The sequence below is a fragment of the Labrus mixtus genome, chromosome 22, assembly GCF_963584025.1.
Source record: "Labrus mixtus chromosome 22, fLabMix1.1, whole genome shotgun sequence".
In the NCBI taxonomy this organism is placed as follows: Eukaryota; Metazoa; Chordata; class Actinopteri; order Labriformes; family Labridae; genus Labrus; species Labrus mixtus.
This window is the reverse complement of record NC_083633.1, coordinates 7,082,741-7,100,240: the sequence shown is the minus strand read 5'-3', so window position 1 is coordinate 7,100,240 and position 17,500 is coordinate 7,082,741. Positions and strand designations below refer to the sequence as shown.

General features: G+C 43.8%; 50 non-coding genes across 50 annotated transcripts; 34 read left to right on the top strand and 16 right to left on the bottom strand.

The window, feature by feature from the left end:
- Positions 1–17: 17 nt before the first annotated feature.
- Positions 18–100, top strand: trnal-cag (transfer RNA leucine (anticodon CAG)). The gene has a single exon. It is a non-coding gene; the product is annotated as a tRNA-Leu (tRNA).
- A 116-nt stretch (positions 101–216) lies between these two features.
- trnaq-cug (transfer RNA glutamine (anticodon CUG)) lies at positions 217–288 on the top strand. The gene has a single exon. It is a non-coding gene; the product is annotated as a tRNA-Gln (tRNA).
- Positions 289–713: 425 nt separating this feature from the next.
- trnaq-uug (transfer RNA glutamine (anticodon UUG)) lies at positions 714–785 on the bottom strand. The gene has a single exon. It is a non-coding gene; the product is annotated as a tRNA-Gln (tRNA).
- Positions 786–1,076: 291 nt separating this feature from the next.
- trnal-cag (transfer RNA leucine (anticodon CAG)) lies at positions 1,077–1,159 on the top strand. Its single transcript has one exon. It is a non-coding gene; the product is annotated as a tRNA-Leu (tRNA).
- Positions 1,160–1,275: 116 nt separating this feature from the next.
- Positions 1,276–1,347, top strand: trnaq-cug (transfer RNA glutamine (anticodon CUG)). The gene has a single exon. It is a non-coding gene; the product is annotated as a tRNA-Gln (tRNA).
- Positions 1,348–1,772: 425 nt separating this feature from the next.
- trnaq-uug (transfer RNA glutamine (anticodon UUG)) lies at positions 1,773–1,844 on the bottom strand. Its single transcript has one exon. It is a non-coding gene; the product is annotated as a tRNA-Gln (tRNA).
- Positions 1,845–2,135: 291 nt separating this feature from the next.
- trnal-cag (transfer RNA leucine (anticodon CAG)) lies at positions 2,136–2,218 on the top strand. Its single transcript has one exon. It is a non-coding gene; the product is annotated as a tRNA-Leu (tRNA).
- A 116-nt stretch (positions 2,219–2,334) lies between these two features.
- trnaq-cug (transfer RNA glutamine (anticodon CUG)) lies at positions 2,335–2,406 on the top strand. The gene has a single exon. It is a non-coding gene; the product is annotated as a tRNA-Gln (tRNA).
- A 425-nt stretch (positions 2,407–2,831) lies between these two features.
- trnaq-uug (transfer RNA glutamine (anticodon UUG)) lies at positions 2,832–2,903 on the bottom strand. Its single transcript has one exon. It is a non-coding gene; the product is annotated as a tRNA-Gln (tRNA).
- A 291-nt stretch (positions 2,904–3,194) lies between these two features.
- On the top strand, positions 3,195–3,277 carry trnal-cag (transfer RNA leucine (anticodon CAG)). Its single transcript has one exon. It is a non-coding gene; the product is annotated as a tRNA-Leu (tRNA).
- Positions 3,278–3,393: 116 nt separating this feature from the next.
- On the top strand, positions 3,394–3,465 carry trnaq-cug (transfer RNA glutamine (anticodon CUG)). Its single transcript has one exon. It is a non-coding gene; the product is annotated as a tRNA-Gln (tRNA).
- Positions 3,466–3,890: 425 nt separating this feature from the next.
- trnaq-uug (transfer RNA glutamine (anticodon UUG)) lies at positions 3,891–3,962 on the bottom strand. Its single transcript has one exon. It is a non-coding gene; the product is annotated as a tRNA-Gln (tRNA).
- A 291-nt stretch (positions 3,963–4,253) lies between these two features.
- Positions 4,254–4,336, top strand: trnal-cag (transfer RNA leucine (anticodon CAG)). The gene has a single exon. It is a non-coding gene; the product is annotated as a tRNA-Leu (tRNA).
- Positions 4,337–4,452: 116 nt separating this feature from the next.
- On the top strand, positions 4,453–4,524 carry trnaq-cug (transfer RNA glutamine (anticodon CUG)). The gene has a single exon. It is a non-coding gene; the product is annotated as a tRNA-Gln (tRNA).
- A 425-nt stretch (positions 4,525–4,949) lies between these two features.
- On the bottom strand, positions 4,950–5,021 carry trnaq-uug (transfer RNA glutamine (anticodon UUG)). Its single transcript has one exon. It is a non-coding gene; the product is annotated as a tRNA-Gln (tRNA).
- Positions 5,022–5,312: 291 nt separating this feature from the next.
- trnal-cag (transfer RNA leucine (anticodon CAG)) lies at positions 5,313–5,395 on the top strand. Its single transcript has one exon. It is a non-coding gene; the product is annotated as a tRNA-Leu (tRNA).
- A 116-nt stretch (positions 5,396–5,511) lies between these two features.
- trnaq-cug (transfer RNA glutamine (anticodon CUG)) lies at positions 5,512–5,583 on the top strand. The gene has a single exon. It is a non-coding gene; the product is annotated as a tRNA-Gln (tRNA).
- Positions 5,584–6,008: 425 nt separating this feature from the next.
- trnaq-uug (transfer RNA glutamine (anticodon UUG)) lies at positions 6,009–6,080 on the bottom strand. The gene has a single exon. It is a non-coding gene; the product is annotated as a tRNA-Gln (tRNA).
- A 291-nt stretch (positions 6,081–6,371) lies between these two features.
- On the top strand, positions 6,372–6,454 carry trnal-cag (transfer RNA leucine (anticodon CAG)). Its single transcript has one exon. It is a non-coding gene; the product is annotated as a tRNA-Leu (tRNA).
- A 116-nt stretch (positions 6,455–6,570) lies between these two features.
- On the top strand, positions 6,571–6,642 carry trnaq-cug (transfer RNA glutamine (anticodon CUG)). The gene has a single exon. It is a non-coding gene; the product is annotated as a tRNA-Gln (tRNA).
- A 425-nt stretch (positions 6,643–7,067) lies between these two features.
- Positions 7,068–7,139, bottom strand: trnaq-uug (transfer RNA glutamine (anticodon UUG)). Its single transcript has one exon. It is a non-coding gene; the product is annotated as a tRNA-Gln (tRNA).
- Positions 7,140–7,430: 291 nt separating this feature from the next.
- trnal-cag (transfer RNA leucine (anticodon CAG)) lies at positions 7,431–7,513 on the top strand. Its single transcript has one exon. It is a non-coding gene; the product is annotated as a tRNA-Leu (tRNA).
- A 116-nt stretch (positions 7,514–7,629) lies between these two features.
- Positions 7,630–7,701, top strand: trnaq-cug (transfer RNA glutamine (anticodon CUG)). The gene has a single exon. It is a non-coding gene; the product is annotated as a tRNA-Gln (tRNA).
- A 425-nt stretch (positions 7,702–8,126) lies between these two features.
- trnaq-uug (transfer RNA glutamine (anticodon UUG)) lies at positions 8,127–8,198 on the bottom strand. Its single transcript has one exon. It is a non-coding gene; the product is annotated as a tRNA-Gln (tRNA).
- A 291-nt stretch (positions 8,199–8,489) lies between these two features.
- trnal-cag (transfer RNA leucine (anticodon CAG)) lies at positions 8,490–8,572 on the top strand. Its single transcript has one exon. It is a non-coding gene; the product is annotated as a tRNA-Leu (tRNA).
- A 116-nt stretch (positions 8,573–8,688) lies between these two features.
- Positions 8,689–8,760, top strand: trnaq-cug (transfer RNA glutamine (anticodon CUG)). The gene has a single exon. It is a non-coding gene; the product is annotated as a tRNA-Gln (tRNA).
- Positions 8,761–9,185: 425 nt separating this feature from the next.
- On the bottom strand, positions 9,186–9,257 carry trnaq-uug (transfer RNA glutamine (anticodon UUG)). Its single transcript has one exon. It is a non-coding gene; the product is annotated as a tRNA-Gln (tRNA).
- Positions 9,258–9,548: 291 nt separating this feature from the next.
- trnal-cag (transfer RNA leucine (anticodon CAG)) lies at positions 9,549–9,631 on the top strand. The gene has a single exon. It is a non-coding gene; the product is annotated as a tRNA-Leu (tRNA).
- Positions 9,632–9,747: 116 nt separating this feature from the next.
- trnaq-cug (transfer RNA glutamine (anticodon CUG)) lies at positions 9,748–9,819 on the top strand. Its single transcript has one exon. It is a non-coding gene; the product is annotated as a tRNA-Gln (tRNA).
- Positions 9,820–10,244: 425 nt separating this feature from the next.
- On the bottom strand, positions 10,245–10,316 carry trnaq-uug (transfer RNA glutamine (anticodon UUG)). Its single transcript has one exon. It is a non-coding gene; the product is annotated as a tRNA-Gln (tRNA).
- A 291-nt stretch (positions 10,317–10,607) lies between these two features.
- On the top strand, positions 10,608–10,690 carry trnal-cag (transfer RNA leucine (anticodon CAG)). The gene has a single exon. It is a non-coding gene; the product is annotated as a tRNA-Leu (tRNA).
- Positions 10,691–10,806: 116 nt separating this feature from the next.
- On the top strand, positions 10,807–10,878 carry trnaq-cug (transfer RNA glutamine (anticodon CUG)). The gene has a single exon. It is a non-coding gene; the product is annotated as a tRNA-Gln (tRNA).
- A 425-nt stretch (positions 10,879–11,303) lies between these two features.
- On the bottom strand, positions 11,304–11,375 carry trnaq-uug (transfer RNA glutamine (anticodon UUG)). The gene has a single exon. It is a non-coding gene; the product is annotated as a tRNA-Gln (tRNA).
- Positions 11,376–11,666: 291 nt separating this feature from the next.
- Positions 11,667–11,749, top strand: trnal-cag (transfer RNA leucine (anticodon CAG)). Its single transcript has one exon. It is a non-coding gene; the product is annotated as a tRNA-Leu (tRNA).
- Positions 11,750–11,865: 116 nt separating this feature from the next.
- trnaq-cug (transfer RNA glutamine (anticodon CUG)) lies at positions 11,866–11,937 on the top strand. Its single transcript has one exon. It is a non-coding gene; the product is annotated as a tRNA-Gln (tRNA).
- Positions 11,938–12,362: 425 nt separating this feature from the next.
- trnaq-uug (transfer RNA glutamine (anticodon UUG)) lies at positions 12,363–12,434 on the bottom strand. The gene has a single exon. It is a non-coding gene; the product is annotated as a tRNA-Gln (tRNA).
- A 291-nt stretch (positions 12,435–12,725) lies between these two features.
- On the top strand, positions 12,726–12,808 carry trnal-cag (transfer RNA leucine (anticodon CAG)). The gene has a single exon. It is a non-coding gene; the product is annotated as a tRNA-Leu (tRNA).
- A 116-nt stretch (positions 12,809–12,924) lies between these two features.
- On the top strand, positions 12,925–12,996 carry trnaq-cug (transfer RNA glutamine (anticodon CUG)). The gene has a single exon. It is a non-coding gene; the product is annotated as a tRNA-Gln (tRNA).
- A 425-nt stretch (positions 12,997–13,421) lies between these two features.
- On the bottom strand, positions 13,422–13,493 carry trnaq-uug (transfer RNA glutamine (anticodon UUG)). Its single transcript has one exon. It is a non-coding gene; the product is annotated as a tRNA-Gln (tRNA).
- A 291-nt stretch (positions 13,494–13,784) lies between these two features.
- Positions 13,785–13,867, top strand: trnal-cag (transfer RNA leucine (anticodon CAG)). The gene has a single exon. It is a non-coding gene; the product is annotated as a tRNA-Leu (tRNA).
- A 116-nt stretch (positions 13,868–13,983) lies between these two features.
- Positions 13,984–14,055, top strand: trnaq-cug (transfer RNA glutamine (anticodon CUG)). Its single transcript has one exon. It is a non-coding gene; the product is annotated as a tRNA-Gln (tRNA).
- Positions 14,056–14,480: 425 nt separating this feature from the next.
- Positions 14,481–14,552, bottom strand: trnaq-uug (transfer RNA glutamine (anticodon UUG)). Its single transcript has one exon. It is a non-coding gene; the product is annotated as a tRNA-Gln (tRNA).
- A 291-nt stretch (positions 14,553–14,843) lies between these two features.
- On the top strand, positions 14,844–14,926 carry trnal-cag (transfer RNA leucine (anticodon CAG)). Its single transcript has one exon. It is a non-coding gene; the product is annotated as a tRNA-Leu (tRNA).
- A 116-nt stretch (positions 14,927–15,042) lies between these two features.
- On the top strand, positions 15,043–15,114 carry trnaq-cug (transfer RNA glutamine (anticodon CUG)). The gene has a single exon. It is a non-coding gene; the product is annotated as a tRNA-Gln (tRNA).
- Positions 15,115–15,539: 425 nt separating this feature from the next.
- Positions 15,540–15,611, bottom strand: trnaq-uug (transfer RNA glutamine (anticodon UUG)). The gene has a single exon. It is a non-coding gene; the product is annotated as a tRNA-Gln (tRNA).
- Positions 15,612–15,902: 291 nt separating this feature from the next.
- On the top strand, positions 15,903–15,985 carry trnal-cag (transfer RNA leucine (anticodon CAG)). The gene has a single exon. It is a non-coding gene; the product is annotated as a tRNA-Leu (tRNA).
- Positions 15,986–16,101: 116 nt separating this feature from the next.
- Positions 16,102–16,173, top strand: trnaq-cug (transfer RNA glutamine (anticodon CUG)). Its single transcript has one exon. It is a non-coding gene; the product is annotated as a tRNA-Gln (tRNA).
- Positions 16,174–16,598: 425 nt separating this feature from the next.
- trnaq-uug (transfer RNA glutamine (anticodon UUG)) lies at positions 16,599–16,670 on the bottom strand. The gene has a single exon. It is a non-coding gene; the product is annotated as a tRNA-Gln (tRNA).
- Positions 16,671–16,961: 291 nt separating this feature from the next.
- On the top strand, positions 16,962–17,044 carry trnal-cag (transfer RNA leucine (anticodon CAG)). Its single transcript has one exon. It is a non-coding gene; the product is annotated as a tRNA-Leu (tRNA).
- Positions 17,045–17,160: 116 nt separating this feature from the next.
- trnaq-cug (transfer RNA glutamine (anticodon CUG)) lies at positions 17,161–17,232 on the top strand. Its single transcript has one exon. It is a non-coding gene; the product is annotated as a tRNA-Gln (tRNA).
- The last annotated feature ends 268 nt before the right edge of the window (positions 17,233–17,500 follow it).

Genomic DNA, 17,500 nt, shown 5'->3' with positions numbered 1-17,500 from the left:
CAAGCAGAGGCAATGCAGTCAGGATGGCCGAGCGGTCTAAGGCGCTGCGTTCAGGTCGCAGTCTCCTCTGGAGGCGTGGGTTCGAATCCCACTTCTGACACACTTGTACTTTTCCTTGCAACTGTATTTTCTTCATGCCCTCTTTATCCAGTTATCGGCCCTTTAACAGCAACACGCTATAAATTGTTTCCCTGATATTTCAGAACACTGTACATTGGTTCCATGGTGTAATAGTTAGCACTCTGGACTCTGAATCCAGTGATCCGAGTTCAAATCTCGGTGGGACCTGGTTTTGAGGCAATCCAGGTTCAAAGTCTGTTACTGTGGCCAAGATGGTCCAGGGAGACCGGGTGAGACCTTGAACAACTGAGGCATTCCACACCTTGAACAACTGAGGGGAAGTCATCCAATCCTCCTAAAAGGTCCCACATAATCTCTTCACCTTCTGTTAGCACAGGCCGTACGAGAGTTGTTACACTTATATTGCCGCATAAACAGTTTGTAGCACTCTTCATTAACAGCACATTACTCTAGTTGAAATTACTTACAGGACAGTTGTTAAGCTGCAAGAACACATTCCAAAACAAAGTCCAACTCAAAGTCTTTTGAAATAATTGATTTAGGGTATGGAAAACAACAGAAACTACATGGCAATCACCACCGAAATAAGATTATTTTCAGTGAACTGCCACACTGCCTTGTATCTCATCACTAGGTTCCACCGAGACTTGAACTCAGATCACTGGATTCAAAGTCCAGAGTGCTAACAATTACACCATGGAACCAGTGGAGCCATTACGTCAAGCGTGATTTTTTTTCATAGCAGGACAAAAGTACTGGAAAGTTGCCAGTTGACGGTTGGCTAGGAGACCAAGATGTCAATCTCTCACAAGTCCTTTGATCACGTAGCTTTCACAGCCCCTCAGCATTCAGGTTTGTTGGTCCAATATTGAAACAGATATAAAGAGTCTCAATCACCATGAGCCAACCCTCAAGTGTAAACATACAGTTGTTTCTTAGAATAGATTCCTATACTAAATTTGACCTCGTGAGCTAGGACAAGCAGAGGTAATGCAGTCAGGATGGCCGAGCGGTCTAAGGCGCTGCGTTCAGGTCGCAGTCTCCTCTGGAGGCGTGGGTTCAAATCCCACTTCTGACACACTTGTACTTTTCCTTGCAACTGTATTTTCTTCATGCCCTCTTTATCCAGTTATCGGCCCTTTAACAGCAACACGCAATAAATTGTTTCCCTGATATTTCAGAATGCTGTACATTGGTTCCATGGTGTAATGGTTAGCACTCTGGACTCTGAATCCAGCGATCCAAGTTCAAATCTCGGTGGGACCTGGTTTTGAGGCATTCCAGGTTCAAAGTCTGTTACTGTGGCCAAGATGGTCCAGGGAGACCGGGTGAGACCTTGAACAACTGAGGCATTCCACACCTTGAACAACTGAGGGGAAGTCATCCAATCCTCCTAAAAGGTCCCACATAATCTCTTCACCTTCTGTTAGCACAGGCCGTACGAGAGTTGTTACACTTATATTGCCGCATAAACAGTTTGTAGCACTCTTCATTAACAGCACATTACTCTAGTTGAAATTACTTACAGGACAGTTGTTAAGCTGCAAAAACACATTCCAAAACAAAGTCCAACACAAAGCCTTTTGAAATAATTGATTTAGGGTATGGAAAACAACAGAAACTACATGGCAATCACCACCGAAATAAGATTATTTTTAGTGAACTGCCACACTGCCCTGTACCTCATCACTAGGTTCCACCAAGACTTGAACTCAGATCACTGGATTCAAAGTCCAGAGTGCTAACAATTACACCATGGAACCAGTGGAGCCATTACGTCAAGCGTGATTTTTTTTCATAGCAGGACAAAAGTACTGGAAAGTTGCCAGTTGACGGTTGGCTAGGAGACCAAGATGTCAATCTCTCACAAGTCCTTTGATCACGTAGCTTTCACAGCCCCTCAGCATTCAGGTTTGTTGGTCCAATATTGAAACAGATATAAAGAGTCTCAATCACCATGAGCCAACCCTCAAGTGTAAACATACAGTTGTTTCTTAGAATAGATTCCTATACTAAATTTGACCTCGTGAGCTAGGACAAGCAGAGGCAATGCAGTCAGGATGGCCGAGCAGTCTAAGGCGCTGCGTTCAGGTCGCAGTCTCCTCTGGAGGCGTAGGTTCGAATCCCACTTCTGACACACTTGTACTTTTCCTTGCAACTGTATTTTCTTCATGCCCTCTTTATCCAGTTATCGGCCCTTTAACAGCAACACGCAAGAAATTGTTTCCCTGATATTTCAGAACACTGTACATTGGTTCCATGGTATAATAGTTAGCACTCTGGACTCTGAATCCAGTGATCTGAGTTCAAATCTCGGTGGGACCTGGTTTTGAGGCAATCCAGGTTCAAAGTCTGTTACTGTGGCCAAGATGGTCCAGGGAGACCGGGTGAGACCTTGAACAACTGAGGCATTCCACACCTTGAACAACTGAGGGGAAGTCATCCAATCCTCCCAAAAGGTCCCACATAATCTCTTCACCTTCTGTTAGCACAGGCCGTACGAGAGTTGTTACACTTATATTGCCGCATAAACAGTTTGTAGCACTCTTCATTAACAGCACATTACTCTAGTTGAAATTACTTACAGGACAGTTGTTAAGCTGCAAGAACACATTCCAACACAAAGTCCAACTCAAAGTCTTTTGAAATAATTTATTTAGGGTATGGAAAACAACAGAAACTACATGGCAATCACCACCGAAATAAGATTATGTTCAGTGAACTGCCACACTGCCTTGTATCTCATCACTAGGTTCCACCGAGACTTGAACTCAGATCACTGGATTCAAAGTCCAGAGTGCTAACCATTACACCATGGAACCAGTGGAGTCATTACGTCAAGCGTGATTTTTTTTCATAGCAGGACAAAAGTACTGGAAAGTTGCCAGTTGACGGTTGGCTAGGAGACCAAGATGTCAATCTCTCACAAGTCCTTTGATCACGTAGCTTTCACAGCCCCTCAGCATTCAGGTTTGTTGGTCCAATATTGAAACAGATATAAAGAGTCTCAATCACCATGAGCCAACCCTCAAGTGTAAACATACAGTTGTTTCTTAGAATAGATTCCTATACTAAATTTGACCTCGTGAGCTAGGACAAGCAGAGGCAATGCAGTCAGGATGGCCGAGCGGTCTAAGGCGCTGCGTTCAGGTCGCAGTCTCCTCTGGAGGCGTGGGTTCGAATCCCACTTCTGACACACTTGTACTTTTCCTTGCAACTGTATTTTCTTCATGCCCTCTTTATCCAGTTATCGGCCCTTTAACAGCAACACGCAATAAATTGTTTCCCTGATATTTCAGAATGCTGTACATTGGTTCCATGGTGTAATGGTTAGCACTCTGGACTCTGAATCCAGCAATCCGAGTTCAAATCTCGGTGGGACCTGGTTTTGAGGCATTCCAGGTTCAAAGTCTGTTACTGTGGCCAAGATGGTCCAGGGAGACCGGGTGAGACCTTGAACAACTGAGGCATTCCACACCTTGAACAACTGAGGGGAAGTCATCCAATCCTCCTAAAAGGTCCCACATAATCTCTTCACCTTCTGTTAGCACAGGCCGTACGAGAGTTGTTACACTTATATTGCCGCATAAACAGTTTGTAGCACTCTTCATTAACAGCACATTACTCTAGTTGAAATTACTTACAGGACAGTTGTTAAGCTGCAAGAACACATTCCAAAACAAAGTCCAACTCAAAGTCTTTTGAAATAATTGATTTAGGGTATGGAAAACAACAGAAACTACATGGCAATCACCACCGAAATAAGATTATTTTCAGTGAACTGCCACACTGCCTTGTATCTCATTACTAGGTTCCACCGAGACTTGAACTCAGATCACTGGATTCAAAGTCCAGAGTGCTAACCATTACACCATGGAACCAGTGTAGTCATTACATCAAGCGTGATTTTTTTTCATAGCAGGACAAAAGTACTGGAAAGTTGCCAGTTGACGGTTGGCTAGGAGACCAAGATGTCAATCTCTCACAAGTCCTTTGATCACGTAGCTTTCACAGCCCCTCAGCATTCAGGTTTGTTGGTCCAATATTGAAACAGATATAAAGAGTCTCAATCACCATGAGCCAACCCTCAAGTGTAAACATACAGTTGTTTCTTAGAATAGATTCCTATACTAAATTTGACCCTGTGAGCTAGGACAAGCAGAGGCAATGCAGTCAGGATGGCCGAGTGGTCTAAGGCGCTGCGTTCAGGTCGCAGTCTCCTCTGGAGGCGTAGGTTCGAATCCCACTTCTGACACACTTGTACTTTTCCTTGCAACTGTATTTTCTTCATGCCCTCTTTATCCAGTTATCGGCCCTTTAACAGCAACACGCAAGAAATTGTTTCCCTGATATTTCAGAACACTGTACATTGGTTCCATGGTATAATAGTTAGCACTCTGGACTCTGAATCCAGTGATCCGAGTTCAAATCTCGGTGGGACCTGGTTTTGAGGCAATCCAGGTTCAAAGTCTGTTACTGTGGCCAAGATGGTCCAGGGAGACCGGGTGAGACCTTGAACAACTGAGGCATTCCACACCTTGAACAACTGAGGGGAAGTCATCCAATCCTCCTAAAAGGTCCCACATAATCTCTTCACCTTCTGTTAGCACAGGCCGTACGAGAGTTGTTACACTTATATTGCCGCATAAACAGTTTGTAGCACTCTTCATTAACAGCACATTACTCTAGTTGAAATTACTTACAGGACAGTTGTTAAGCTGCAAGAACACATTCCAACACAAAGTCCAACTCAAAGTCTTTTGAAATAATTTATTTAGGGTATGGAAAACAACAGAAACTACATGGCAATCACCACCGAAATAAGATTATGTTCAGTGAACTGCCACACTGCCTTGTATCTCATCACTAGGTTCCACCAAGACTTGAACTCGGATCACTGGATTCAAAGTCCAGAGTGCTAACCATTACACCATGGAACCAGTGGAGTCATTACGTCAAGCGTGATTTTTTTTCATAGCAGGACAAAAGTACTGGAAAGTTGCCAGTTGACGGTTGGCTAGGAGACCAAGATGTCAATCTCTCACAAGTCCTTTGATCACGTAGCTTTCACAGCCCCTCAGCATTCAGGTTTGTTGGTCCAATATTGAAACAGATATAAAGAGTCTCAATCACCATGAGCCAACCCTCAAGTGTAAACATACAGTTGTTTCTTAGAATAGATTCCTATACTAAATTTGACCTCGTAAGCTAGGACAAGCAGAGGCAATGCAGTCAGGATGGCCGAGCGGTCTAAGGCGCTGCGTTCAGGTCGCAGTCTCCTCTGGAGGCGTGGGTTCGAATCCCACTTCTGACACACTTGTACTTTTCCTTGCAACTGTATTTTCTTCATGCCCTCTTTATCCAGTTATCGGCCCTTTAACAGCAACACGCAATAAATTGTTTCCCTGATATTTCAGAACACTGTACATTGGTTCCATGGTGTAATGGTTAGCACTCTGGACTCTGAATCCAACGATCCGAGTTCAAATCTCGGTGGGACCTGGTTTTGAGGCATTCCAGGTTCAAAGTCTGTTACTGTGGCCAAGATGGTCCAGGGAGACCGGGTGAGACCTTGAACAACTGAGGCATTCCACACCTTGAACAACTGAGGGGAAGTCATCCAATCCTCCTAAAAGGTCCCACATAATCTCTTCACCTTCTGTTAGCACAGGCCGTACGAGAGTTGTTACACTTATATTGCCGCATAAACAGTTTGTAGCACTCTTCATTAACAGCACATTACTCTAGTTGAAATTACTTACAGGACAGTTGTTAAGCTGCAAGAACACATTCCAAAACAAAGTCCAACTCAAAGTCTTTTGAAATAATTGATTTAGGGTATGGAAAACAACAGAAACTACATGGCAATCACCACCGAAATAAGATTATTTTCAGTGAACTGCCACACTGCCTTGTATCTCATTACTAGGTTCCACCGAGACTTGAACTCAGATCACTGGATTCAAAGTCCAGAGTGCTAACCATTACACCATGGAACCAGTGTAGTCATTACATCAAGCGTGATTTTTTTTCATAGCAGGACAAAAGTACTGGAAAGTTGCCAGTTGACGGTTGGCTAGGAGACCAAGATGTCAATCTCTCACAAGTCCTTTGATCACGTAGCTTTCACAGCCCCTCAGCATTCAGGTTTGTTGGTCCAATATTGAAACAGATATAAAGAGTCTCAATCACCATGAGCCAACCCTCAAGTGTAAACATACAGTTGTTTCTTAGAATAGATTCCTATATTAAATTTGACCCTGTGAGCTAGGACAAGCAGAGGCAATGCAGTCAGGATGGCCGAGTGGTCTAAGGCGCTGCGTTCAGGTCGCAGTCTCCTCTGGAGGCGTAGGTTCGAATCCCACTTCTGACACACTTGTACTTTTCCTTGCAACTGTATTTTCTTCATGCCCTCTTTATCCAGTTATCGGCCCTTTAACAGCAACACGCAAGAAATTGTTTCCCTGATATTTCAGAACACTGTACATTGGTTCCATGGTATAATAGTTAGCACTCTGGACTCTGAATCCAGTGATCCGAGTTCAAATCTCGGTGGGACCTGGTTTTGAGGCAATCCAGGTTCAAAGTCTGTTACTGTGGCCAAGATGGTCCAGGGAGACCGGGTGAGACCTTGAACAACTGAGGCATTCCACACCTTGAACAACTGAGGGGAAGTCATCCAATCCTCCTAAAAGGTCCCACATAATCTCTTCACCTTCTGTTAGCACAGGCCGTACGAGAGTTGTTACACTTATATTGCCGCATAAACAGTTTGTAGCACTCTTCATTAACAGCACATTACTCTAGTTGAAATTACTTACAGGACAGTTGTTAAGCTGCAAGAACACATTCCAAAACAAAGTCCAACTCAAAGTCTTTTGAAATAATTGATTTAGGGTATGGAAAACAACAGAAACTACATGGCAATCACCACCGAAATAAGATTATTTTCAGTGAACTGCCACACTGCCTTGTATCTCATTACTAGGTTCCACCGAGACTTGAACTCAGATCACTGGATTCAAAGTCCAGAGTGCTAACCATTACACCATGGAACCAGTGTAGTCATTACATCAAGCGTGATTTTTTTTCATAGCAGGACAAAAGTACTGGAAAGTTGCCAGTTGACGGTTGGCTAGGAGACCAAGATGTCAATCTCTCACAAGTCCTTTGATCACGTAGCTTTCACAGCCCCTCAGCATTCAGGTTTGTTGGTCCAATATTGAAACAGATATAAAGAGTCTCAATCACCATGAGCCAACCCTCAAGTGTAAACATACAGTTGTTTCTTAGAATAGATTCCTATACTAAATTTGACCCTGTGAGCTAGGACAAGCAGAGGCAATGCAGTCAGGATGGCCGAGTGGTCTAAGGCGCTGCGTTCAGGTCGCAGTCTCCTCTGGAGGCGTAGGTTCGAATCCCACTTCTGACACACTTGTACTTTTCCTTGCAACTGTATTTTCTTCATGCCCTCTTTATCCAGTTATCGGCCCTTTAACAGCAACACGCAAGAAATTGTTTCCCTGATATTTCAGAACACTGTACATTGGTTCCATGGTATAATAGTTAGCACTCTGGACTCTGAATCCAGTGATCCGAGTTCAAATCTCGGTGGGACCTGGTTTTGAGGCAATCCAGGTTCAAAGTCTGTTACTGTGGCCAAGATGGTCCAGGGAGACCGGGTGAGACCTTGAACAACTGAGGCATTCCACACCTTGAACAACTGAGGGGAAGTCATCCAATCCTCCTAAAAGGTCCCACATAATCTCTTCACCTTCTGTTAGCACAGGCCGTACGAGAGTTGTTACACTTATATTGCCGCATAAACAGTTTGTAGCACTCTTCATTAACAGCACATTACTCTAGTTGAAATTACTTACAGGACAGTTGTTAAGCTGCAAGAACACATTCCAACACAAAGTCCAACTCAAAGTCTTTTGAAATAATTTATTTAGGGTATGGAAAACAACAGAAACTACATGGCAATCACCACCGAAATAAGATTATGTTCAGTGAACTGCCACACTGCCTTGTATCTCATCACTAGGTTCCACCGAGACTTGAACTCGGATCACTGGATTCAAAGTCCAGAGTGCTAACCATTACACCATGGAACCAGTGGAGTCATTACGTCAAGCGTGATTTTTTTTCATAGCAGGACAAAAGTACTGGAAAGTTGCCAGTTGACGGTTGGCTAGGAGACCAAGATGTCAATCTCTCACAAGTCCTTTGATCACGTAGCTTTCACAGCCCCTCAGCATTCAGGTTTGTTGGTCCAATATTGAAACAGATATAAAGAGTCTCAATCACCATGAGCCAACCCTCAAGTGTAAACATACAGTTGTTTCTTAGAATAGATTCCTATACTAAATTTGACCTCGTAAGCTAGGACAAGCAGAGGCAATGCAGTCAGGATGGCCGAGCGGTCTAAGGCGCTGGGTTCAGGTCGCAGTCTCCTCTGGAGGCGTGGGTTCGAATCCCACTTCTGACACACTTGTACTTTTCCTTGCAACTGTATTTTCTTCATGCCCTCTTTATCCAGTTATCGGCCCTTTAACAGCAACACGCAATCAATTGTTTCCCTGATATTTCAGAACACTGTACATTGGTTCCATGGTGTAATGGTTAGCACTCTGGACTCTGAATCCAACGATCCGAGTTCAAATCTCGGTGGGACCTGGTTTTGAGGCATTCCAGGTTCAAAGTCTGTTACTGTGGCCAAGATGGTCCAGGGAGACCGGGTGAGACCTTGAACAACTGAGGCATTCCACACCTTGAACAACTGAGGGGAAGTCATCCAATCCTCCTAAAAGGTCCCACATAATCTCTTCACCTTCTGTTAGCACAGGCCGTACGAGAGTTGTTGCACTTATATTGCCGCATAAACAGTTTGTAGCACTCTTCATTAACAGCACATTACTCTAGTTGAAATTACTTACAGGACAGTTGTTAAGCTGCAAGAACACATTCCAAAACAAAGTCCAACTCAAAGTCTTTTGAAATAATTGATTTAGGGTATGGAAAACAACAGAAACTACATGGCAATCACCACCGAAATAAGATTATTTTCAGTGAACTGCCACACTGCCTTGTATCTCATTACTAGGTTCCACCGAGACTTGAACTCAGATCACTGGATTCAAAGTCCAGAGTGCTAACCATTACACCATGGAACCAGTGTAGTCATTACATCAAGCGTGATTTTTTTTCATAGCAGGACAAAAGTACTGGAAAGTTGCCAGTTGACGGTTGGCTAGGAGACCAAGATGTCAATCTCTCACAAGTCCTTTGATCACGTAGCTTTCACAGCCCCTCAGCATTCAGGTTTGTTGGTCCAATATTGAAACAGATATAAAGAGTCTCAATCACCATGAGCCAACCCTCAAGTGTAAACATACAGTTGTTTCTTAGAATAGATTCCTATACTAAATTTGACCCTGTGAGCTAGGACAAGCAGAGGCAATGCAGTCAGGATGGCCGAGTGGTCTAAGGCGCTGCGTTCAGGTCGCAGTCTCCTCTGGAGGCGTAGGTTCGAATCCCACTTCTGACACACTTGTACTTTTCCTTGCAACTGTATTTTCTTCATGCCCTCTTTATCCAGTTATCGGCCCTTTAACAGCAACACGCAAGAAATTGTTTCCCTGATATTTCAGAACACTGTACATTGGTTCCATGGTATAATAGTTAGCACTCTGGACTCTGAATCCAGTGATCCGAGTTCAAATCTCGGTGGGACCTGGTTTTGAGGCAATCCAGGTTCAAAGTCTGTTACTGTGGCCAAGATGGTCCAGGGAGACCGGGTGAGACCTTGAACAACTGAGGCATTCCACACCTTGAACAACTGAGGGGAAGTCATCCAATCCTCCTAAAAGGTCCCACATAATCTCTTCACCTTCTGTTAGCACAGGCCGTACGAGAGTTGTTACACTTATATTGCCGCATAAACAGTTTGTAGCACTCTTCATTAACAGCACATTACTCTAGTTGAAATTACTTACAGGACAGTTGTTAAGCTGCAAGAACACATTCCAACACAAAGTCCAACTCAAAGTCTTTTGAAATAATTTATTTAGGGTATGGAAAACAACAGAAACTACATGGCAATCACCACCGAAATAAGATTATGTTCAGTGAACTGCCACACTGCCTTGTATCTCATCACTAGGTTCCACCGAGACTTGAACTCAGATCACTGGATTCAAAGTCCAGAGTGCTAACCATTACACCATGGAACCAGTGGAGTCATTACGTCAAGCGTGATTTTTTTTCATAGCAGGACAAAAGTACTGGAAAGTTGCCAGTTGACGGTTGGCTAGGAGACCAAGATGTCAATCTCTCACAAGTCCTTTGATCACGTAGCTTTCACAGCCCCTCAGCATTCAGGTTTGTTGGTCCAATATTGAAACAGATATAAAGAGTCTCAATCACCATGAGCCAACCCTCAAGTGTAAACATACAGTTGTTTCTTAGAATAGATTCCTATACTAAATTTGACCTCGTAAGCTAGGACAAGCAGAGGCAATGCAGTCAGGATGGCCGAGCGGTCTAAGGCGCTGGGTTCAGGTCGCAGTCTCCTCTGGAGGCGTGGGTTCGAATCCCACTTCTGACACACTTGTACTTTTCCTTGCAACTGTATTTTCTTCATGCCCTCTTTATCCAGTTATCGGCCCTTTAACAGCAACACGCAATAAATTGTTTCCCTGATATTTCAGAACACTGTACATTGGTTCCATGGTGTAATGGTTAGCACTCTGGACTCTGAATCCAACGATCCGAGTTCAAATCTCGGTGGGACCTGGTTTTGAGGCATTCCAGGTTCAAAGTCTGTTACTGTGGCCAAGATGGTCCAGGGAGACCGGGTGAGACCTTGAACAACTGAGGCATTCCACACCTTGAACAACTGAGGGGAAGTCATCCAATCCTCCTAAAAGGTCCCACATAATCTCTTCACCTTCTGTTAGCACAGGCCGTACGAGAGTTGTTACACTTATATTGCCGCATAAACAGTTTGTAGCACTCTTCATTAACAGCACATTACTCTAGTTGAAATTACTTACAGGACAGTTGTTAAGCTGCAAGAACACATTCCAAAACAAAGTCCAACTCAAAGTCTTTTGAAATAATTGATTTAGGGTATGGAAAACAACAGAAACTACATGGCAATCACCACCGAAATAAGATTATTTTCAGTGAACTGCCACACTGCCTTGTATCTCATTACTAGGTTCCACCGAGACTTGAACTCAGATCACTGGATTCAAAGTCCAGAGTGCTAACCATTACACCATGGAACCAGTGTAGTCATTACATCAAGCGTGATTTTTTTTCATAGCAGGACAAAAGTACTGGAAAGTTGCCAGTTGACGGTTGGCTAGGAGACCAAGATGTCAATCTCTCACAAGTCCTTTGATCACGTAGCTTTCACAGCCCCTCAGCATTCAGGTTTGTTGGTCCAATATTGAAACAGATATAAAGAGTCTCAATCACCATGAGCCAACCCTCAAGTGTAAACATACAGTTGTTTCTTAGAATAGATTCCTATACTAAATTTGACCCTGTGAGCTAGGACAAGCAGAGGCAATGCAGTCAGGATGGCCGAGTGGTCTAAGGCGCTGCGTTCAGGTCGCAGTCTCCTCTGGAGGCGTAGGTTCGAATCCCACTTCTGACACACTTGTACTTTTCCTTGCAACTGTATTTTCTTCATGCCCTCTTTATCCAGTTATCGGCCCTTTAACAGCAACACGCAAGAAATTGTTTCCCTGATATTTCAGAACACTGTACATTGGTTCCATGGTATAATAGTTAGCACTCTGGACTCTGAATCCAGTGATCCGAGTTCAAATCTCGGTGGGACCTGGTTTTGAGGCAATCCAGGTTCAAAGTCTGTTACTGTGGCCAAGATGGTCCAGGGAGACCGGGTGAGACCTTGAACAACTGAGGCATTCCACACCTTGAACAACTGAGGGGAAGTCATCCAATCCTCCTAAAAGGTCCCACATAATCTCTTCACCTTCTGTTAGCACAGGCCGTACGAGAGTTGTTACACTTATATTGCCGCATAAACAGTTTGTAGCACTCTTCATTAACAGCACATTACTCTAGTTGAAATTACTTACAGGACAGTTGTTAAGCTGCAAGAACACATTCCAACACAAAGTCCAACTCAAAGTCTTTTGAAATAATTTATTTAGGGTATGGAAAACAACAGAAACTACATGGCAATCACCACCGAAATAAGATTATGTTCAGTGAACTGCCACACTGCCTTGTATCTCATCACTAGGTTCCACCGAGACTTGAACTCGGATCACTGGATTCAAAGTCCAGAGTGCTAACCATTACACCATGGAACCAGTGGAGTCATTACGTCAAGCGTGATTTTTTTTCATAGCAGGACAAAAGTACTGGAAAGTTGCCAGTTGACGGTTGGCTAGGAGACCAAGATGTCAATCTCTCACAAGTCCTTTGATCACGTAGCTTTCACAGCCCCTCAGCATTCAGGTTTGTTGGTCCAATATTGAAACAGATATAAAGAGTCTCAATCACCATGAGCCAACCCTCAAGTGTAAACATACAGTTGTTTCTTAGAATAGATTCCTATACTAAATTTGACCTCGTAAGCTAGGACAAGCAGAGGCAATGCAGTCAGGATGGCCGAGCGGTCTAAGGCGCTGGGTTCAGGTCGCAGTCTCCTCTGGAGGCGTGGGTTCGAATCCCACTTCTGACACACTTGTACTTTTCCTTGCAACTGTATTTTCTTCATGCCCTCTTTATCCAGTTATCGGCCCTTTAACAGCAACACGCAATCAATTGTTTCCCTGATATTTCAGAACACTGTACATTGGTTCCATGGTGTAATGGTTAGCACTCTGGACTCTGAATCCAACGATCCGAGTTCAAATCTCGGTGGGACCTGGTTTTGAGGCATTCCAGGTTCAAAGTCTGTTACTGTGGCCAAGATGGTCCAGGGAGACCGGGTGAGACCTTGAACAACTGAGGCATTCCACACCTTGAACAACTGAGGGGAAGTCATCCAATCCTCCTAAAAGGTCCCACATAATCTCTTCACCTTCTGTTAGCACAGGCCGTACGAGAGTTGTTGCACTTATATTGCCGCATAAACAGTTTGTAGCACTCTTCATTAACAGCACATTACTCTAGTTGAAATTACTTACAGGACAGTTGTTAAGCTGCAAGAACACATTCCAAAACAAAGTCCAACTCAAAGTCTTTTGAAATAATTGATTTAGGGTATGGAAAACAACAGAAACTACATGGCAATCACCACCGAAATAAGATTATTTTCAGTGAACTGCCACACTGCCTTGTATCTCATTACTAGGTTCCACCGAGACTTGAACTCAGATCACTGGATTCAAAGTCCAGAGTGCTAACCATTACACCATGGAACCAGTGTAGTCATTACATCAAGCGTGATTTTTTTTCATAGCAGGACAAAAGTACTGGAAAGTTGCCAGTTGACGGTTGGCTAGGAGACCAAGATGTCAATCTCTCACAAGTCCTTTGATCACGTAGCTTTCACAGCCCCTCAGCATTCAGGTTTGTTGGTCCAATATTGAAACAGATATAAAGAGTCTCAATCACCATGAGCCAACCCTCAAGTGTAAACATACAGTTGTTTCTTAGAATAGATTCCTATACTAAATTTGACCCTGTGAGCTAGGACAAGCAGAGGCAATGCAGTCAGGATGGCCGAGTGGTCTAAGGCGCTGCGTTCAGGTCGCAGTCTCCTCTGGAGGCGTAGGTTCGAATCCCACTTCTGACACACTTGTACTTTTCCTTGCAACTGTATTTTCTTCATGCCCTCTTTATCCAGTTATCGGCCCTTTAACAGCAACACGCAAGAAATTGTTTCCCTGATATTTCAGAACACTGTACATTGGTTCCATGGTATAATAGTTAGCACTCTGGACTCTGAATCCAGTGATCCGAGTTCAAATCTCGGTGGGACCTGGTTTTGAGGCAATCCAGGTTCAAAGTCTGTTACTGTGGCCAAGATGGTCCAGGGAGACCGGGTGAGACCTTGAACAACTGAGGCATTCCACACCTTGAACAACTGAGGGGAAGTCATCCAATCCTCCTAAAAGGTCCCACATAATCTCTTCACCTTCTGTTAGCACAGGCCGTACGAGAGTTGTTACACTTATATTGCCGCATAAACAGTTTGTAGCACTCTTCATTAACAGCACATTACTCTAGTTGAAATTACTTACAGGACAGTTGTTAAGCTGCAAGAACACATTCCAACACAAAGTCCAACTCAAAGTCTTTTGAAATAATTTATTTAGGGTATGGAAAACAACAGAAACTACATGGCAATCACCACCGAAATAAGATTATGTTCAGTGAACTGCCACACTGCCTTGTATCTCATCACTAGGTTCCACCGAGACTTGAACTCGGATCACTGGATTCAAAGTCCAGAGTGCTAACCATTACACCATGGAACCAGTGGAGTCATTACGTCAAGCGTGATTTTTTTTCATAGCAGGACAAAAGTACTGGAAAGTTGCCAGTTGACGGTTGGCTAGGAGACCAAGATGTCAATCTCTCACAAGTCCTTTGATCACGTAGCTTTCACAGCCCCTCAGCATTCAGGTTTGTTGGTCCAATATTGAAACAGATATAAAGAGTCTCAATCACCATGAGCCAACCCTCAAGTGTAAACATACAGTTGTTTCTTAGAATAGATTCCTATACTAAATTTGACCTCGTAAGCTAGGACAAGCAGAGGCAATGCAGTCAGGATGGCCGAGCGGTCTAAGGCGCTGCGTTCAGGTCGCAGTCTCCTCTGGAGGCGTGGGTTCGAATCCCACTTCTGACACACTTGTACTTTTCCTTGCAACTGTATTTTCTTCATGCCCTCTTTATCCAGTTATCGGCCCTTTAACAGCAACACGCAATAAATTGTTTCCCTGATATTTCAGAACACTGTACATTGGTTCCATGGTGTAATGGTTAGCACTCTGGACTCTGAATCCAACGATCCGAGTTCAAATCTCGGTGGGACCTGGTTTTGAGGCATTCCAGGTTCAAAGTCTGTTACTGTGGCCAAGATGGTCCAGGGAGACCGGGTGAGACCTTGAACAACTGAGGCATTCCACACCTTGAACAACTGAGGGGAAGTCATCCAATCCTCCTAAAAGGTCCCACATAATCTCTTCACCTTCTGTTAGCACAGGCCGTACGAGAGTTGTTACACTTATATTGCCGCATAAACAGTTTGTAGCACTCTTCATTAACAGCACATTACTCTAGTTGAAATTACTTACAGGACAGTTGTTAAGCTGCAAGAACACATTCCAAAACAAAGTCCAACTCAAAGTCTTTTGAAATAATTGATTTAGGGTATGGAAAACAACAGAAACTACATGGCAATCACCACCGAAATAAGATTATTTTCAGTGAACTGCCACACTGCCTTGTATCTCATTACTAGGTTCCACCGAGACTTGAACTCAGATCACTGGATTCAAAGTCCAGAGTGCTAACCATTACACCATGGAACCAGTGTAGTCATTACATCAAGCGTGATTTTTTTTCATAGCAGGACAAAAGTACTGGAAAGTTGCCAGTTGACGGTTGGCTAGGAGACCAAGATGTCAATCTCTCACAAGTCCTTTGATCACGTAGCTTTCACAGCCCCTCAGCATTCAGGTTTGTTGGTCCAATATTGAAACAGATATAAAGAGTCTCAATCACCATGAGCCAACCCTCAAGTGTAAACATACAGTTGTTTCTTAGAATAGATTCCTATACTAAATTTGAGCCTGTGAGCTAGGACAAGCAGAGGCAATGCAGTCAGGATGGCCGAGTGGTCTAAGGCGCTGCGTTCAGGTCGCAGTCTCCTCTGGAGGCGTAGGTTCGAATCCCACTTCTGACACACTTGTACTTTTCCTTGCAACTGTATTTTCTTCATGCCCTCTTTATCCAGTTATCGGCCCTTTAACAGCAACACGCAAGAAATTGTTTCCCTGATATTTCAGAACACTGTACATTGGTTCCATGGTATAATAGTTAGCACTCTGGACTCTGAATCCAGTGATCCGAGTTCAAATCTCGGTGGGACCTGGTTTTGAGGCAATCCAGGTTCAAAGTCTGTTACTGTGGCCAAGATGGTCCAGGGAGACCGGGTGAGACCTTGAACAACTGAGGCATTCCACACCTTGAACAACTGAGGGGAAGTCATCCAATCCTCCTAAAAGGTCCCACATAATCTCTTCACCTTCTGTTAGCACAGGCCGTACGAGAGTTGTTACACTTATATTGCCGCATAAACAGTTTGTAGCACTCTTCATTAACAGCACATTACTCTAGTTGAAATTACTTACAGGACAGTTGTTAAGCTGCAAGAACACATTCCAACACAAAGTCCAACTCAAAGTCTTTTGAAATAATTTATTTAGGGTATGGAAAACAACAGAAACTACATGGCAATCACCACCGAAATAAGATTATGTTCAGTGAACTGCCACACTGCCTTGTATCTCATCACTAGGTTCCACCGAGACTTGAACTCGGATCACTGGATTCAAAGTCCAGAGTGCTAACCATTACACCATGGAACCAGTGGAGTCATTACGTCAAGCGTGATTTTTTTTCATAGCAGGACAAAAGTACTGGAAAGTTGCCAGTTGACGGTTGGCTAGGAGACCAAGATGTCAATCTCTCACAAGTCCTTTGATCACGTAGCTTTCACAGCCCCTCAGCATTCAGGTTTGTTGGTCCAATATTGAAACAGATATAAAGAGTCTCAATCACCATGAGCCAACCCTCAAGTGTAAACATACAGTTGTTTCTTAGAATAGATTCCTATACTAAATTTGACCTCGTAAGCTAGGACAAGCAGAGGCAATGCAGTCAGGATGGCCGAGCGGTCTAAGGCGCTGCGTTCAGGTCGCAGTCTCCTCTGGAGGCGTGGGTTCGAATCCCACTTCTGACACACTTGTACTTTTCCTTGCAACTGTATTTTCTTCATGCCCTCTTTATCCAGTTATCGGCCCTTTAACAGCAACACGCAATAAATTGTTTCCCTGATATTTCAGAACACTGTACATTGGTTCCATGGTGTAATGGTTAGCACTCTGGACTCTGAATCCAATGATCCGAGTTCAAATCTCGGTGGGACCTGGTTTTGAGGCATTCCAGGTTCAAAGTCTGTTACTGTGGCCAAGATGGTCCAGGGAGACCGGGTGAGACCTTGAACAACTGAGGCATTCCACACCTTGAACAACTGAGGGGAAGTCATCCAATCCTCCTAAAAGGTCCCACATAATCTCTTCACCTTCTGTTAGCACAGGCCGTACGAGAGTTGTTACACTTATATTGCCGCATAAACAGTTTGTAGCACTCTTCATTAACAGCACATTACTCTAGTTGAAATTACTTACAGGACAGT